This window comes from Taudactylus pleione, unplaced genomic scaffold, assembly GCF_031769625.1.
Source record: "Taudactylus pleione unplaced genomic scaffold, aTauple2 ptg000085l, whole genome shotgun sequence".
Taxonomy (NCBI): Eukaryota; Metazoa; Chordata; class Amphibia; order Anura; family Myobatrachidae; genus Taudactylus; species Taudactylus pleione.
The window spans coordinates 4,741,417-4,760,007 of record NW_028284487.1 but is presented as its reverse complement, the minus strand read 5'-3'; the positions used below and the strand labels follow the sequence as shown (position 1 = coordinate 4,760,007).

The 18,591-nt window shown below is 33.9% G+C and overlaps 12 non-coding genes across 12 annotated transcripts; all 12 read right to left on the bottom strand.

The window, feature by feature from the left end:
- Positions 1-197: 197 nt before the first annotated feature.
- Positions 198-279, bottom strand: TRNAS-UGA (transfer RNA serine (anticodon UGA)). Its single transcript has one exon. It is a non-coding gene; the product is annotated as a tRNA-Ser (tRNA).
- Positions 280-1,490: 1,211 nt separating this feature from the next.
- TRNAS-UGA (transfer RNA serine (anticodon UGA)) lies at positions 1,491-1,572 on the bottom strand. The gene has a single exon. It is a non-coding gene; the product is annotated as a tRNA-Ser (tRNA).
- A 942-nt stretch (positions 1,573-2,514) lies between these two features.
- TRNAS-CGA (transfer RNA serine (anticodon CGA)) lies at positions 2,515-2,596 on the bottom strand. The gene has a single exon. It is a non-coding gene; the product is annotated as a tRNA-Ser (tRNA).
- A 1,479-nt stretch (positions 2,597-4,075) lies between these two features.
- TRNAS-UGA (transfer RNA serine (anticodon UGA)) lies at positions 4,076-4,157 on the bottom strand. The gene has a single exon. It is a non-coding gene; the product is annotated as a tRNA-Ser (tRNA).
- Positions 4,158-5,636: 1,479 nt separating this feature from the next.
- TRNAS-UGA (transfer RNA serine (anticodon UGA)) lies at positions 5,637-5,718 on the bottom strand. The gene has a single exon. It is a non-coding gene; the product is annotated as a tRNA-Ser (tRNA).
- A 1,479-nt stretch (positions 5,719-7,197) lies between these two features.
- TRNAS-UGA (transfer RNA serine (anticodon UGA)) lies at positions 7,198-7,279 on the bottom strand. The gene has a single exon. It is a non-coding gene; the product is annotated as a tRNA-Ser (tRNA).
- A 1,478-nt stretch (positions 7,280-8,757) lies between these two features.
- Positions 8,758-8,839, bottom strand: TRNAS-UGA (transfer RNA serine (anticodon UGA)). The gene has a single exon. It is a non-coding gene; the product is annotated as a tRNA-Ser (tRNA).
- Positions 8,840-10,315: 1,476 nt separating this feature from the next.
- On the bottom strand, positions 10,316-10,397 carry TRNAL-CAA (transfer RNA leucine (anticodon CAA)). The gene has a single exon. It is a non-coding gene; the product is annotated as a tRNA-Leu (tRNA).
- Positions 10,398-11,874: 1,477 nt separating this feature from the next.
- On the bottom strand, positions 11,875-11,956 carry TRNAS-UGA (transfer RNA serine (anticodon UGA)). Its single transcript has one exon. It is a non-coding gene; the product is annotated as a tRNA-Ser (tRNA).
- Positions 11,957-13,432: 1,476 nt separating this feature from the next.
- TRNAL-CAA (transfer RNA leucine (anticodon CAA)) lies at positions 13,433-13,514 on the bottom strand. The gene has a single exon. It is a non-coding gene; the product is annotated as a tRNA-Leu (tRNA).
- Positions 13,515-14,991: 1,477 nt separating this feature from the next.
- Positions 14,992-15,073, bottom strand: TRNAS-UGA (transfer RNA serine (anticodon UGA)). Its single transcript has one exon. It is a non-coding gene; the product is annotated as a tRNA-Ser (tRNA).
- Positions 15,074-16,538: 1,465 nt separating this feature from the next.
- TRNAS-UGA (transfer RNA serine (anticodon UGA)) lies at positions 16,539-16,620 on the bottom strand. Its single transcript has one exon. It is a non-coding gene; the product is annotated as a tRNA-Ser (tRNA).
- Positions 16,621-18,591: the final 1,971 nt, after the last annotated feature.

Here is an 18,591-nt window from a genome sequence, read left to right as displayed (position 1 = left end):
ATTTTGTGATGAGCTTTTGTGGAAAAATAATTGCTTTCCATTTCATGATTGTCATTTAAAACCTGTTGCAATTTCTATTAGGTGGCTGCTATATTAATAGACAAACTATGTGAAATATAATAGCTAGTATAGTTTCCTAGAAAATAAAGGAGTCAAGGAAGTATGATCTTTGTTTTTTACATGCTCAAAAAGCAAGACGTAGCTGGCAGGATTTGAACCTGTGCGGGGAAACCCCAATGGATTTCAAGTCCATCGCCTTAACCACTCAGTCACAACTACTTCTATACAACTACCCGACATTACCTGGAGTACAAAATAATTTATTATCGTTCTGTTTATTTCATTGGCCCCATGCTTATTTAATGTAGAATTAGCACACCTGCCACTGCACAATCATAAATTTGTTTATTAGCATGCATTTTCTCTCATCATTCATTTCATCTCTGCAGATCTCTCAAGATCAAATTTTGCATTCTTTAGTGGCAGTATGGATATTGTGAAAGGCACATCATAGGATTCTGCAAATTTATATGTGAAATAATTAGTTCATAACATCAAGGCTGCAAACTAGGATTAAATCAGGATTAGGATACAATGGTGAGTATGATGGTTTCCAAAAAATATTGATTTAAATTTTTCAATTACTGTTTATGTTTTAAAAAGAAACAGCTCATGTCAGTGTTATAGAGATATATTTAAGATTAACTTTAAGATGGGAAAGATTTCCTGAGCTTGGTGGCAATTGTTGATTATGATGAAGATGATAATATGTTCTGGAATGAACAAATAAACTTTGTTATGTATCTTAAAAAGTGGCCGATGGAAATAATTGCAATACATTCACTGTAATTCCACAGATAGCACTACAGTTTTGTGATATTTGAAAGTATCTGATATGCACATTTCTTCCTAGTGCTGCTGATTTGTTAATTAAAAGTTTAGTTGTTATTAACAAAACAAATTTTAACTCAGATCTACACATAAATAACCATTACATCATGAAACAGTAAAAAAAATTTGGAGATGGTTTGATGACATGTTCCTAAAATGCAGGAAGAGCCTCACTGTCTGAGATCACGTGCTTCAAAAAGCAGTCCATTGTGAAATAGGATGCAAGTGAAGGTGATTTAGGATGAGACAGTTACATTGTTTAACATAACATATTTTGCTTTTCTACATCTTAAATGCATATTGTGTTTTTAAATAAGTTTGAAAAGCAAAACGTAGCTGGCAGGATTTGAACCTGCGCGAGTCCATCGCCTTAACCACTCGGCCACAACTACCTGCACGTTGATTTTGTGATGAGCTTTTGTGGAAAAATAATTGCTTTCCATTTCATGATTGTCATTTAAAACCTGTTGCAATTTCTATTAGGTGGCTGCTATATTAATAGACAAACTATGTGAAATATAATAGCTAGTATAGTTTCCTAGAAAATAAAGGAGTCAAGGAAGTATGATCTTTGTTTTTTACATGCTCAAAAAGCAAGACGTAGCTGGCAGGATTTGAACCTGTGCGGGGAAACCCCAATGGATTTCAAGTCCATCGCCTTAACCACTCAGTCACAACTACTTCTATACAACTACCCGACATTACCTGGAGTACAAAATAATTTATTATCGTTCTGTTTATTTCATTGGCCCCATGCTTATTTAATGTAGAATTAGCACACCTGCCACTGCACAATCATAAATTTGTTTATTAGCATGCATTTTCTCTCATCATTCATTTCATCTCTGCAGATCTCTCAAGATCAAATTTTGCATTCTTTAGTGGCAGTATCGATATTGTGAAAGGCACATCATAGGATTCTGCAAATTTATATGTGAAATAATTAGTTCATAACATCAAGGCTGCAAACTAGGATTAAATCAGGATTAGGATACAATGGTGAGTATGATGGTTTCCAAAAAATATTGATTTAAATTTTTCAATTACTGTTTATGTTTTAAAAAGAAACAGCTCATGTCAGTGTTATAGAGATATATTTAAGATTAACTTTAAGATGGGAAAGATTTCCTGAGCTTGGTGGCAATTGTTGATTATGATGAAGATGATAATATGTTCTGGAATGAACAAATAAACTTTGTTATGTATCTTAAAAAGTGGCCGATGGAAATAATTGCAATACATTCACTGTAATTCCACAGATAGCACTACAGTTTTGTGATATTTGAAAGTATCTGATATGCACATTTCTTCCTAGTGCTGCTGATTTGTTAATTAAAAGTTTAGTTGTTATTAACAAAACTAATTTTAACTCAGATCTACACATAAATAACCATTACATTATGAAACAGTAAAAAAAATTGGAGATGGTTTAATGACATGTTCCTAAAATGCAGGAAGAGCCTCACTGTCTGAGATCACGTGCTTCAAAAAGCAGTCCATTGTGAAATAGGATGCAGGTGAAGGTGATTTAGGATGAGACAGTTACATTGTTCAACATAACATATTTTGCTTTTCTACATCTTAAATCCATATTGTGTTTTTAAATAAGTTTGAAAAGCAAAACGTAGCTGGCAGGATTTGAACCTGTGCGGGGAATCCCCAATGGATTTCGAGTCCATCGCCTTAACCACTCGGCCACAACTACTTCTATACCACTACCAGATATTACCTGGAGTACAAAATAATTTATTATTGTTCTGTTTATTTCATTGGTCCCATGCTTATTTAATGTAGAATTAGCACACCTGCCACTGCACAATCATAAATTTGTTTATTAACATGCATTTTCTCTCATCATTCATTTCATCTCTGCAGATCTCTCAAGATCAAATTTTGCATTCTTTAGTGGCAGTATGGATATTGTGAAAGGCACATCATAGGATTCTGCAAATGTATATGTGAAATAATTAATTCATAACATCAAGGCTGCAAACTAGGATTAAATCAGGATTAGGATACAATGGTGAGTATGATGGTTTCCAAAAAATATTGATTTAAATTTTTCAATTACTGTTTATGTTTTAAAAAGAAACAGCTCATGTCAGTGTTATAGAGATATATTTAAGATTAACTTTAAGATGGGAAAGATTTCCTGAGCTTGGTGGCAATTGTTGATTATGATGAAGATGATAATATGTTCTGGAATGAACAAATAAACTTTGTTATGTATCTTACAAAGTGGCTGATGGAAATAATTGCAATACATTCACTGTAATTCCACAGATAGCACTACAGTTTTGTGATATTTGAAAGTATCTGATATGCACATTTCTTCCTAGTGCTGCTGATTTGTTAATTAAAAGTTTAGTTGTTATTAACAAAACAAATTTTAACTCAGATCTACACATAAATAACCATTACATCATGAAACAGTAAAAAAAATTTGGAGATGGTTTGATGACATGTTCCTAAAATGCAGGAAGAGCCTCACTGTCTGAGATCACGTGCTTCAAAAAGCAGTCCATTGTGAAATAGGATGCAAGTGAAGGTGATTTAGGATGAGACAGTTACATTGTTTAACATAACATATTTTGCTTTTCTACATCTTAAATGCATATTGTATTTTTAAATAAGTTTGAAAAGCAAAACGTAGCTGGCAGGATTTGAACCTGCGCGAGTCCATCGCCTTAACCACTCGGCCACAACTACCTGCACGTTGATTTTGTGATGAGCTTCTGTGGAAAAATAATTCCTTTCCATTTCATGATTGTCATTTAAAACCTGTTGCAATTTCTTTTAGGTGGCTGCTATATTAATAGACAAACTATGTGAAATATAATAGCTAGTATAGTTTCCTAGAAAATAAAGGAGTCAAGGAAGTATGATCTTTGTTTTTGACATGCTCGAAAAGCAAGACGTAGCTGGCAGGATTTGAACCTGCGCGAGTCCATCGCCTTAACCACTCGGCCACAACTACCTGCACTTTGATTTTGTGATGAGCTTCTGTGGAAAAATAATTGCTTTGCATTTTATGATTGTCATTTAAAACCTGTTGCAATTTCTATTAGGTGGCTGCTATATTAATAGACAAACTATGTGAAATATAATAGCTAGTATAGTTTCCTAGAAAATAAAGGAGTCAAGGAAGTATGATCTTTGTTTTTTACATGCTCAAAAAGCAAGACGTAGCTGGCAGGATTTGAACCTGCGCGGGGAAACCACAATGGATTTCAAGTCCATCGCCTTAACCACTCGGCCACAACTACTTCTATACAACTACCCGACATTACCTGGAGTACAAAATAATTAATTATCGTTCTGTTTATTTCATTGGTCCCATGCTTATTTAATGTAGAATTAGCACACCTGCCACTGCACAATCATAAATTTGTTTATTAACATGCATTTTCTCTCATCATTCATTTCATCTCTGCAGATCTCTCAAGATCAAATTTTGCATTCTTTAGTGGCAGTATGGATATTGTGAAAGGCACATCATAGGTTTCTGCAAATGTATATGTCAAATAATTAGTTCATAACATCAAGGCTGCAAACTAGGATTAAATCAGGATTAGGATACAATGGTGAGTATGATGGTTTCCAAAAAATATTGATTTAAATTTTTCAATTACTGTTTATGTTTTAAAAAGAAACAGCTCATGTCAGTGTTATAGAGATATATTTAAGATTAACTTTAAGATGGGAAAGATTTCCTGAGCTTGGTGGCAATTGTTGATTATGATGAAGATGATAATATGTTCTGGAATGAACAAATAAACTTTGTTATGTATCTTAAAAAGTGGCCGATGGAAATAATTGCAATACATTCACTGTAATTCCACAGATAGCACTACAGTTTTGTGATATTTGAAAGTATCTGATATGCACATTTCTTCCTAGTGCTGCTGATTTGTTAATTAAAAGTTTAGTTGTTATTAACAAAACTAATTTTAACTCAGATCTACACATAAATAACCATTACATCCTGAAACAGTAAAAAAAATTTGGAGATGGTTTGATGACATGTTCCTAAAATGCAGGAAGAGCCTCACTGTCTGAGATCACGTGTTTCAAAAAGTAGTCCATTGTGAAATAGGATGCAAGTGAAGGTGATTTAGGATGAGACAGTTACATTGTTTAACATAACATATTTTGCTTTTCTACATCTTAAATGCATATTGTGTTTTTAAATAAGTTTGAAAAGCAAAACGTAGCTGGCAGGATTTGAACCTGCGCGACTCCATCGCCTTAACCACTCGGCCACAACTACCTGCACGTTGATTTTGTGATGAGCTTCTGTGGAAAAATAATTGCTTTCCATTTCATGATTGTCATTTAAAACCTGTTGCAATTTCTATTAGGTGGCTGCTATATTAATAGACAAACTATGTGAAATATAATAGCTAGTATAGTTTCCTAGAAAATAAAGGAGTCAAGGAAGTAAGATCTTTGTTTTTGACATGCTCGAAAAGCAAGACGTAGCTGGCAGGATTTGAACCTGCTCGAGTCCATCGCCTTAACCACTCGGCCACAACTACCTGCACGTTGATTTTGTGATGAGCTTCTGTGGAAAAATAATTGCTTTGCATTTTATGATTGTCATTTAAAACCTGTTGCAATTTCTATTAGGTGGCTGCTATATTAATAGACAAACTATGTGAAATATAATAGCTAGTATAGTTTCCTAGAAAATAAAGGATTCAAGGAAGTATGATCTTTGTTTTTTACATGCTCAAAAAGCAAGACGTAGCTGGCAGGATTTGAACCTGCACGGGGAAACCCCAATGGATTTCAAGTCCATCGCCTTAACCACTCGGCCACAACTACTTCTATACAACTACCCGACATTACCTGGAGTACAAAATAATTTATTATCGTTCTGTTTATTTCATTGGTCCCATGCTTATTTAATGTAGAATTAGCACACCTGCCTCTGCACAATCATAAATTTGTTTATTAACATGCATTTTCTCTTATCATTCATTTCATCTCTGCAGATCTCTCAAGATCAAATTTTGCATTCTTTAGTGGCAGTATGGATATTGTGAAAGGCACATCATAGGATTCTGCAAATGTATATGTGAAATAATTAGTTCATAACATCAAGGCTGCAAACTAGGATTAAATCAGGATTAGGATACAATGGTGAGTATGATGGTTTCCAAAAAATATTGATTTAAATTTTTCAATTACTGTTTATGTTTTAAAAAGAAACAGCTCATGTCAGTGTTATAGAGATATATTTAAGATTAACTTTAAGATGGGATAGATTTCCTGAGCTTGGTGGCAATTGTTGATTATGATGAAGATGATAATATGTTCTGGAATGAACAAATAAACTTTGTTATGTATCTTAAAAAGTGGCCGATGGAAATAATTGCAATACATTCACTGTAATTCCACAGATAGCACTACAGTTTTGTGATATTTGAAAGTATCTGATATGCACATTTCTTCCTAGTGCTGCTGATTTGTTAATTAAAAGTTTAGTTGTTATTAACAAAACAAATTTTAACTCAGATCTACACATAAATAACCATTACATCATGAAACAGTAAAAAAAATTTGGAGATGGTTTGATGACATGTTCCTAAAATGCAGGAAGAGCCTCACTGTCTGAGATCACGTGCTTCAAAAAGCAGTCCATTGTGAAATAGGATGCAAGTGAAGGTGATTTAGGATGAGACAGTTACATTGTTTAACATAACATATTTTGCTTTTCTACATCTTAAATGCATATTGTGTTTTTAAATAAGTTTGAAAAGCAAAATGTAGCTGGCAGGATTTGAAACTGCGCGAGTCCATCGCCTTAACCACTCGGCCACAACTACCTGCACGTTGATTTTGTGATGAGCTTCTGTGGAAAAATAATTGCTTTCCATTTCATGATTGTCATTTAAAACCTGTTGCAATTTCTTTTAGGTGGCTGCTATATTAATAGACAAACTATGTGAAATATAATAGCTAGTATAGTTTCCTAGAAAATAAAGGAGTCAAGGAAGTATGATCTTTGTTTTTGACATGCTCGAAAAGCAAGACGTAGCTGGCAGGATTTGAACCTGCGTGAGTCCATCGCCTTAACCACTCGGCCACAACTACCTGCACGTTGATTTTGTGATGAGCTTCTGTGGAAAAATAATTGCTTTGCATTTTATGATTGTCATTTAAAACCTGTTGCAATTTCTATTAGGTGGCTGCTATATTAATAGACAAACTATGTGAAATATAATAGCTAGTATAGTTTCCTAGAAAATAAAGGATTCAAGGAAGTATGATCTTTGTTTTTTACATGCTCAAAATGCAAGACGTAGCTGGCAGGATTTGAACCTGCATGGGGAAACCCCAATGGATTTCAAGTCCATCGCCTTAACCACTCGGCCACAACTACTTCTATACAACTACCCGACATTACCTGGAGTACAAAATAATTTATTATCGTTCTGTTTATTTCATTGGTCCCATGCTTATTTAATGTAGAATTAGCACACCTGCCTCTGCACAATCATAAATTTGTTTATTAACTTGCATTTTCTCTTATCATTCATTTCATCTCTGCAGATCTCTCAAGATCAAATTTTGCATTCTTTAGTGGCAGTATGGATATTGTGAAAGGCACATCATAGGATTCTGCAAATGTATATGTGAAATAATTAGTTCATAACATCAAGGCTGCAAACTAGGATTAAATCAGGATTATGATACAATGGTGAGTATTATGGTTTCCAAAAAATATTGATTTAAATTTTTCAATTACTGTTTATGTTTTAAAAAGAAACAGCTCATGTCAGTGTTATAGAGATATATTTAAGATTAACTTTAAGATGGGATAGATTTCCTGAGCTTGGTGGCAATTGTTGATTATGATGAAGATGATAATATGTTCTGGAATGAACAAATAAACTTTGTTATGTATCTTAAAAAGTGGCCAATGGAAATAATTGCAATACATTCACTGTAATTCCACAGATAGCACTACAGTTTTGTGATATTTGAAAGTATCTGATATGCACATTTCTTCCTAGTGCTGCTGATTTGTTAATTAAAAGTTTAGTTGTTATTAACAAAACAAATTTTAACTCAGATCTACACATAAATAACCATTACATCATGAAACAGTAAAAAAAATTTGGAGATGGTTTGATGACATGTTCCTAAAATGCAGGAAGAGCCTCACTGTCTGAGATCACGTGCTTCAAAAAGCAGTCCATTGTGAAATAGGATGCAAGTGAAGGTGATTTAGGATGAGACAGTTACATTGTTTAACATAACATATTTTGCTTTTCTACATCTTAAATGCATATTGTGTTTTTAAATAAGTTTGAAAGCAAAACGTAGCTGGCAGGATTTGAACCTGCGCGAGTCCATCGCCTTAACCACTCGGCCACAACTATCTGCACGTTGATTTTGTGATGAGCTTCTGTGGAAAAATAATTGCTTTCCATTTCATGATTGTCATTTAAAACCTGTTGCAATTTCTTTTAGGTGGCTGCTATATTAATAGACAAACTATGTGAAATATAATAGCTAGTATAGTTTCCTAGAAAATAAAGGAGTCAAGGAAGTATGATCTTTGTTTTTGACATGCTAGAAAAGCAAGACGTAGCTGGCAGGATTTGAACCTGCGCGAGTCCATCGCCTTAACCACTCGGCCACAACTACCTGCACGTTGATTTTGTGATGAGCTTCTGTGGAAAAATAATTGCTTTGCATTTTATGATTGTCATTTAAAACCTGTTGCAATTTCTATTAGGTGGCTGCTATATTAATAGACAAACTATGTGAAATATAATAGCTAGTATAGTTTCCTAGAAAATAAAGGAGTCAAGGAAGTATGATCTTTGTTTTTTACATGCTCAAAAAGCAAGACGTAGCTGGCAGGATTTGAACCTGCGCGGGGAAACCCCAATGTATTTCAAGTCCATCGCCTTAACCACTCGGCCACAACTACTTCTATACAACTACCCGACATTACCTGGAGTACAAAATAATTTATTATCATTCTGTTTATTTCATTGGTCCCATGCTTATTTAATGTAGAATTAGCACACCTGCCTCTGCACAATCATAAATTTGTTTATTAACTTGTATTTTCTCTTATCATTCATTTCATCTCTGCAGATCTCTCAAGATCAAATTTTGCATTCTTTAGTTGCACTATGGATATTGTGAAAGGCACATCATAGGATTCTGCAAATGTATATGTGAAATAATTAGTACATAACATCAAGGCTGCAAACTAGGATTAAATCAGGATTAGGATACAATGGTGAGTATGATGGTTTCCAAAAAATATTGATTTAAATTTTTCAATTACTGTTTATGTTTTAAAAAGAAACAGCTCATGTCAGTGTTATAGAGATATATTTAAGATTAAATTAAAGATGGGATAGATTTCCTGAGCTTGGTGGCAATTGATTATGATGAAGATGATAATATGTTCTGGAATGAACAAATAAACTTTGTTATGTATCTTAAAAAGTGGCCAATGGAAATAATTGCAATACATTCACTGTAATTCCACAGATAGCACTACAGTTTTGTGATATTTGAAAGTATCTGATATGCACATTTCTTCCTAGTGCTGCTGATTTGTTAATTAAAAGTTTAGTTGTTATTAACAAAACAAATTTTAACTCAGATCTACACATAAATAACCATTACATCATGAAACAGTAAAAAAAATTTGGAGATGGTTTGATGACATGTTCCTAAAATGCAGGAAGAGCCTCACTGTCTGAGATCACGTGCTTCAAAAAGCAGTCCATTGTGAAATAGGATGCAAGTGAAGGTGATTTAGGATGAGACAGTTACATTGTTTAACATAACATATTTTGCTTTTCTACATCTTAAATGCATATTGTGTTTTTAAATAAGTTTGAAAAGCAAAACGTAGCTGGCAGGATTTGAACCTGCGCAAGTCCATCGCCTTAACCACTCGGCCACAACTACCTGCACGTTGATTTTGTGATGAGCTTCTGTGGAAAAATAATTGCTTTCCATTTCATGATTGTCATTTAAAACCTGTTGCAATTTCTATTAGGTGGCTGCTATATTAATAGACAAACTATGTGAAATATAATAGCTAGTAAAGTTTCCTAGAAAATAAAGGAGTCAAGGAAGTAGGATCTTTGTTTTTGACATGCTCGAAAAGCAAGACATAGCTGGCAGGATTTGAACCTGCGCGAGTCCATCGCCTTAACCACTCGGCCACAACTACCTGCACGTTGATTTTGTGATGAGCTTCTGTGGAAAAAAAATTGCTTTGCATTTTATGATTGTCATTTAAAACCTGTTGCAATTTCTATTAGGTGGCTGCTATATTAATAGACAAACTATGTGAAATATAATAGCTAGTATAGTTTCCGAGAAAATAAAGGAGTCAAGGAAGTATGATCTTTGTTTTTTACATGCTCAAAAAGCAAGACGTAGCTGGCAGGATTTGAACCTGCGCGAGGAATCCCCAAAGGATTTTGAGTCCATCGCCATTACCACTCGGCCACAACTACTTCTATACCACTACCAGATATTACCTGGAGTACAAATTAATTTATTATCGTTCTGTTTATTTCATTGGTCCCATGCTTATTTAATGTAGAATTAGCACACCTGCCACTGCACAATCATAAATTTGTTTATTAACATGCATTTTCTCTCATCATTCATTTCATCTCTGCACATCTCTCAAGATCAAATTTTGCATTCTTTAGTGGCAGTATGGATATTGTGAAAGGCACATCATAGGATTCTGCAAATGTATATGTGAAATAATTAGTTCATAACATCAAGGCTGCAAACTAGGATTAAATCAGGATTAGGATACAATGGTGAGTATGATGGTTTCCCAAAAATATTGATTTAAATTTTTCAATTACTGTTTATGTTTTAAAAAGAAACAGCTCATGTCAGTGTTATAGAGATATATTTAAGATTAACTTTAAGATGGGAAAGATTTCCTGAGCTTGGTGGCAATTGTTGATTATGATGAAGATGATAATATGTTCTGGAATGAACAAATAAACTTTGTTATGTATCTTAAAAGTGGCCGATGGAAATAATTGCAATACATTCACTGTAATTCCACAGATAGCACTACAGTTTTGTGATATTTGAAAGTATCTGATATGCACATTTCTTCCTAATGCTGCTGATTTGTTAATTAAAAGTTTAGTTGTTATTAACAAAACAAATTTTAACTCAGATCTACACATAAATAACCATTACATCATGAAACAGTAAAAAAATTTGGAGATGGTTTGATGACATGTTCCTAAAATGCAGGAAGAGCCTCACTGTCTGAGATCACGTGCTTCAAAAAGCAGTCCATTGTGAAATAGGATGCAAGTGAAGGTGATTTAGGATGAGACAGTTACATTGTTTAACATAACATATTTTGCTTTTCTACATCTTAAATGCATATTGTGTTTTTAAATAAGTTTGAAAAGCAAAACGTAGCTGGCAGGATTTGAACCTGCGCGAGTCCATCGCCTTAACCACTCGGCCACAACTATCTGCACGTTGATTTTGTGATGAGCTTCTGTGGAAAAATAATTGCTTTCCATTTCATGATTGTCATTTAAAACCTGTTGCAATTTCTTTTAGGTGGCTGCTATATTAATAGACAAACTATGTGAAATATAATAGCTAGTATAGTTTCCTAGAAAATAAAGGAGTCAAGGAAGTATGATCTTTGTTTTTGACATGCTCGAAAAGCAAGACGTAGCTGGCAGGATTTGAACCTGCGCGAGTCCATCGCCTTAACCACTCGGCCACAACTACCTGCACGTTGATTTTGTGATGAGCTTCTGTGGAAAAATAATTGCTTTGCATTTTATGATTGTCATTTAAAACCTGTTGCAATTTCTATTAGGTGGCTGCTATATTAATAGACAAACTATGTGAAATATAATAGCTAGTATAGTTTCCTAGAAAATAAAGGAGTCAAGGAAGTATGATCTTTGTTTTTTACATGCTCAAAAAGCAAGACGTAGCTGGCAGGATTTGAACCTGCGCGGGGAAACCCCAATGTATTTCAAGTCCATCGCCTTAACCACTCGGATACAACTACTTCTATACAACTACCCGACATTACCTGGAGTACAAAATAATTTATTATCATTCTGTTTATTTCATTGGTCCCATGCTTATTTAATGTAGAATTAGCACACCTGCCTCTGCACAATCATAAATTTGTTTATTAACTTGTATTTTCTCTTATCATTCATTTCATCTCTGCAGATCTCTCAAGATCAAATTTTGCATTCTTTAGTTGCACTATGGATATTGTGAAAGGCACATCATAGGATTCTGCAAATGTATATGTGAAATAATTAGTACATAACATCAAGGCTGCAAACTAGGATTAAATCAGGATTAGGATACAATGGTGAGTATGATGGTTTCCAAAAAATATTGATTTAAATTTTTCAATTACTGTTTATGTTTTAAAAAGAAACAGCTCATGTCAGTGTTATAGAGATATATTTAAGATTAAATTAAAGATGGGATAGATTTCCTGAGCTTGGTGGCAATTGATTATGATGAAAATGATAATATGTTCTGGAATGAACAAATAAACTTTGTTATGTATCTTAAAAAGTGGCCAATGGAAATAATTGCAATACATTCACTGTAATTCCACAGATAGCACTACAGTTTTGTGATATTTGAAAGTATCTGATATGCACATTTCTTCCTAGTGCTGCTGATTTGTTAATTAAAAGTTTAGTTGTTATTAACAAAACAAATTTTAACTCAGATCTACACATAAATAACCATTACATCATGAAACAGTAAAAAAAATTTGGAGATGGTTTGATGACATGTTCCTAAAATGCAGGAAGAGCCTCACTGTCTGAGATCACGTGCTTCAAAAAGCAGTCCATTGTGAAATAGGATGCAAGTGAAGGTGATTTAGGATGAGACAGTTACATTGTTTAACATAACATATTTTGCTTTTCTACATCTTAAATGCATATTGTGTTTTTAAATAAGTTTGAAAAGCAAAACGTAGCTGGCAGGATTTGAACCTGCGCAAGTCCATCGCCTTAACCACTCGGCCACAACTACCTGCACGTTGATTTTGTGATGAGCTTCTGTGGAAAAATAATTGCTTTCCATTTCATGATTGTCATTTAAAACCTGTTGCAATTTCTATTAGGTGGCTGCTATATTAATAGACAAACTATGTGAAATATAATAGCTAGTAAAGTTTCCTAGAAAATAAAGGAGTCAAGGAAGTAGGATCTTTGTTTTTGACATGCTCGAAAAGCAAGACATAGCTGGCAGGATTTGAACCTGCGCGAGTCCATCGCCTTAACCACTCGGCCACAACTACCTGCACGTTGATTTTGTGATGAGCTTCTGTGGAAAAAAAATTGCTTTGCATTTTATGATTGTCATTTAAAACCTGTTGCAATTTCTATTAGGTGGCTGCTATATTAATAGACAAACTATGTGAAATATAATAGCTAGTATAGTTTCCGAGAAAATAAAGGAGTCAAGGAAGTATGATCTTTGTTTTTTACATGCTCAAAAAGCAAGACGTAGCTGGCAGGATTTGAACCTGCGCGAGGAATCCCCAAAGGATTTTGAGTCCATCGCCATTACCACTCGGCCACAACTACTTCTATACCACTACCAGATATTACCTGGAGTACAAATTAATTTATTATCGTTCTGTTTATTTCATTGGTCCCATGCTTATTTAATGTAGAATTAGCACACCTGCCACTGCACAATCATAAATTTGTTTATTAACATGCATTTTCTCTCATCATTCATTTCATCTCTGCACATCTCTCAAGATCAAATTTTGCATTCTTTAGTGGCAGTATGGATATTGTGAAAGGCACATCATAGGATTCTGCAAATGTATATGTGAAATAATTAGTTCATAACATCAAGGCTGCAAACTAGGATTAAATCAGGATTAGGATACAATGGTGAGTATGATGGTTTCCCAAAAATATTGATTTAAATTTTTCAATTACTGTTTATGTTTTAAAAAGAAACAGCTCATGTCAGTGTTATAGAGATATATTTAAGATTAACTTTAAGATGGGAAAGATTTCCTGAGCTTGGTGGCAATTGTTGATTATGATGAAGATGATAATATGTTCTGGAATGAACAAATAAACTTTGTTATGTATCTTAAAAGTGGCCGATGGAAATAATTGCAATACATTCACTGTAATTCCACAGATAGCACTACAGTTTTGTGATATTTGAAAGTATCTGATATGCACATTTCTTCCTAATGCTGCTGATTTGTTAATTAAAAGTTTAGTTGTTATTAACAAAACAAATTTTAACTCAGATCTACACATAAATAACCATTACATCATGAAACAGTAAAAAAATTTGGAGATGGTTTGATGACATGTTCCTAAAATGCAGGAAGAGCCTCACTGTCTGAGATCACGTGCTTCAAAAAGCAGTCCATTGTGAAATAGGATGCAAGTGAAGGTGATTTAGGATGAGACAGTTACATTGTTTAACATAACATATTTTGCTTTTCTACATCTTAAATGCATATTGTGTTTTTAAATAAGTTTGAAAAGCAAAACGTAGCTGGCAGGATTTGAACCTGCGCGAGTCCATCGCCTTAACCACTCGGCCACAACTATCTGCACGTTGATTTTGTGATGAGCTTCTGTGGAAAAATAATTGCTTTCCATTTCATGATTGTCATTTAAAACCTGTTGCAATTTCTTTTAGGTGGCTGCTATATTAATAGACAAACTATGTGAAATATAATAGCTAGTATAGTTTCCTAGAAAATAAAGGAGTCAAGGAAGTATGATCTTTGTTTTTGACATGCTCGAAAAGCAAGACGTAGCTGGCAGGATTTGAACCTGCGCGAGTCCATCGCCTTAACCACTCGGCCACAACTACCTGCACGTTGATTTTGTGATGAGCTTCTGTGGAAAAATAATTGCTTTGCATTTTATGATTGTCATTTAAAACCTGTTGCAATTTCTATTAGGTGGCTGCTATATTAATAGACAAACTATGTGAAATATAATAGCTAGTATAGTTTCCTAGAAAATAAAGGAGTCAAGGAAGTATGATCTTTGTTTTTTACATGCTCAAAAAGCAAGACGTAGCTGGCAGGATTTGAACCTGCGCGGGGAAACCCCAATGTATTTCAAGTCCATCGCCTTAACCACTCGGATACAACTACCCGACATTACCTGGATTACAAAATAATTTATTATCGTTCTGTTTATTTAATTGGTCCCATGCTTATTTAATGTAGAATTAGCACACCTGCCTCTGCACAATCATAAATTTGTTTATTAACTTGCATTTTCTCTTATCATTCATTTCATCTCTGCAGATCTCTCAAGATCAAATTTTGCATTCTTTAGTGGCACTATGGATATTGTGAAAGGCACATCATAGGATTCTGCAAATGTATATGTGAAATAATTAGTTCATAACATCAAGGCTGCAAACTAGGATTAAATCAGGATTAGGATACAATGGTGAGTATGATGGTTTCCAAAAAATATTGATTTAAATTTTTCAATTACTGTTTATGTTTTAAAAAGAAACAGCTCATGTCAGTGTTATAGAGATATATTTAAGATTAAATTAAAGATGGGATAGATTTCCTGAGCTTGGTGGCAATTGTTGATTATGATGAAGATGATAATATGTTCTGGAATGAACAAATAAACTTTGTTATGTATCTTAAAAAGTGGCCAATGGAAATAATTGCAATACATTCACTGTAATTCCACAGATAGCACTACAGTTTTGTGATATTTGAAAGTATCTGATATGCACATTTCTTCCTAGTGCTGCTGATTTGTTAATTAAAAGTTTAGTTGTTATTAACAAAACAAATTTTAACTCAGATCTACACATAAATAACCATTACATCATGAAACAGTAAAAAAAATTTGGAGATGGTTTGATGACATGTTCCTAAAATGCAGGAAGAGCCTCACTGTCTGAGATCACGTGCTTCAAAAAGCAGTCCATTGTGAAATAGGATGCAAGTGAAGGTGATTTAGGATGAGACAGTTACATTGTTTAACATAACATATTTTGCTTTTCTACATCTTAAATGCATATTGTGTTTTTAAATAAGTTTGAAAAGCAAAACGTAGCTGGCAGGATTTGAACCTGCGCAAGTCCATCGCCTTAACCACTCGGCCACAACTACCTGCACGTTGATTTTGTGATGAGCTTCTGTGGAAAAATAATTGCTTTCCATTTCATGGTTGTCATTTAAAACCTGTTGCAATTTCTATTAGGTGGCTGCTATATTAATAGACAAACTATGTGAAATATAATAGCTAGTATAGTTTCCTAGAAAATAAAGGAGTCAAGGAAGTATGATCTTTGTTTTTGACATGCTCGAAAAGCAAGACGTAGCTGGCAGGATTTGAACCTGCGCGAGTCCATCGCCTTAACCACTCGGCCACAACTACCTGCACGTTGATTTTGTGATGAGCTTCTGTGGAAAAATAATTGCTTTGCATTTTATGATTGTCATTTAAAACCTGTTGCAATTTCTATTAGGTGGCTGCTATATTAATACACAAACTATGTGAAATATAATAGCTAGTATAGTTTCCTAGAAAATAAAGGAGTCAAGGAAGTATGATCTTTGTTTTTTACATGCTCAAAAAGCAAGACGTAGCTGGCAGGATTTGAACCTGAGCGGGGAAACCCCAATGGATTTCAAGTCCATCGCCTTAACCACTCGGCCACAACTACTTCTATACAACTACCCGACATTACCTGGAGTACAAAATAATTTATTATCGTTTTGTTTATTTCATTGGTCCCATGCTTATTTAATGTAGAATTAGCACACCTGCTTCTGCACAATCATAAATTTGTTTATTAACATGCATTTTCTCTCATCATTCATTTCATCTCTGCAGATCTCTCAAGATGAAATTTTGCATTCTTTAGTGGCAGTATGGATATTGTGAAAGGCACATCATAGGATTCTGCAAATCTATATGTGAAATAATTAGTTCATAACATCAAGGCTGCAAACTAGGATTAAATCAGGATTAGGATACAATGGTGAGTATGATGGTTTCCAAAAAATATTGATTTAAATTTTTCAATTACTGTTTATGTTTTAAAAAGAAACAGCTCATGTCAGTGTTATAGAGATATATTTAAGATTAAATTAAAGATGGGATAGATTTCCTGAGCTTGGTGGCAATTGTTGATTATGATGAAGATGATAATATGTTCTGGAATGAACAAATAAACTTTGTTATGTATCTTAAAAAGTGGCCAATGGAAATAATTGCAATACATTCACTGTAATTCCACAGATAGCACTACAGTTTTGTGATATTTGAAAGTATCTGATATGCACATTTCTTCCTAGTGCTGCTGATTTGTTAATTAAAAGTTTAGTTGTTATTAACAAAACAAATTTTAACTCAGATCTACACATAAATAACCATTACATCATGAAACAGTAAAAAAAATTTGGAGATGGTTTGATGACATGTTCCTAAAATGCAGGAAGAGCCTCACTGTCTGAGATCACGTGCTTCAAAAAGCAGTCCATTGTGAAATAGGATGCAAGTGAAGGTGATTTAGGATGAGACAGTTACATTGTTTAACATAACATATTTTGCTTTTCTACATCTTAAATGCATATTGTGTTTTTAAATAAGTTTGAAAAGCAAAACGTAGCTGGCAGGATTTGAACCTGCGCAAGTCCATCGCCTTAACCACTCGGCCACAACATACCTGCACGTTGATTTTGTGATGAGCTTCTGTGGAAAAATAATTGCTTTCCATTTCATGATTGTCATTTAAAACCTGTTGCAATTTCTATTAGGTGGCTGCTATATTAATAGACAAACTATGTGAAATATAATAGCTAGTATAGTTTCCTAGAAAATAAAGGAGTCAAGGAAGTATGATCTTTGTTTTTGACATGCTCGAAAAGCAAGACGTAGCTGGCAGGATTTGAACCTGCGCGAGTCCATAGCCTTAACCACTCGGCCACAACTACCTGCACGTTGATTTTGTGATGAGCTTCTGTGGAAAAATAATTGCTTTGCATTTTATGATTGTCATTTAAAACCTGTTGCAATTTCTATTAGGTGGCTGCTATATTAATACACAAACTATGTGAAATATAATAGCTAGTATAGTTTCCTAGAAAATAAAGGAGTCAAGGAAGTATGATCTTTGTTTTTTACATGCTCAAAAAGCATGTAAACCTGGATTTGAACCTGAGCGGGGAAACCCCAATGGATTTCAAGTCCATCGCCTTAACCACTCGGCCACAACTACTTCTATACAACTACCCGACATTACCTGGAGTACAAAATAATTTATTATCGTTTTGTTTATTTCATTGGTCCCATGCTTATTTAATGTAGAATTAGCACACCTGCTTCTGCACAATCATAAATTTGTTTATTAACATGCATTTTCTCTCATCATTCATTTCATCTCTGCAGATCTCTCAAGATGAAATTTTGCATTCTTTAGTGGCAGTATGGATATTGTGAAAGGCACATCATAGGATTCTGCAAATCTATATGTGAAATAATTAGTTCATAACATCAAGGCTGCAAACTAGGATTAAATCAGGATTAGGATACAATGGTGAGTATGATGGTTTCCAAAAAATATTGATTTAAATTTTTCAATTACTGTTTATGTTTTAAAAAGAAACAGCTCATGTCAGTGTTATAGAGATAT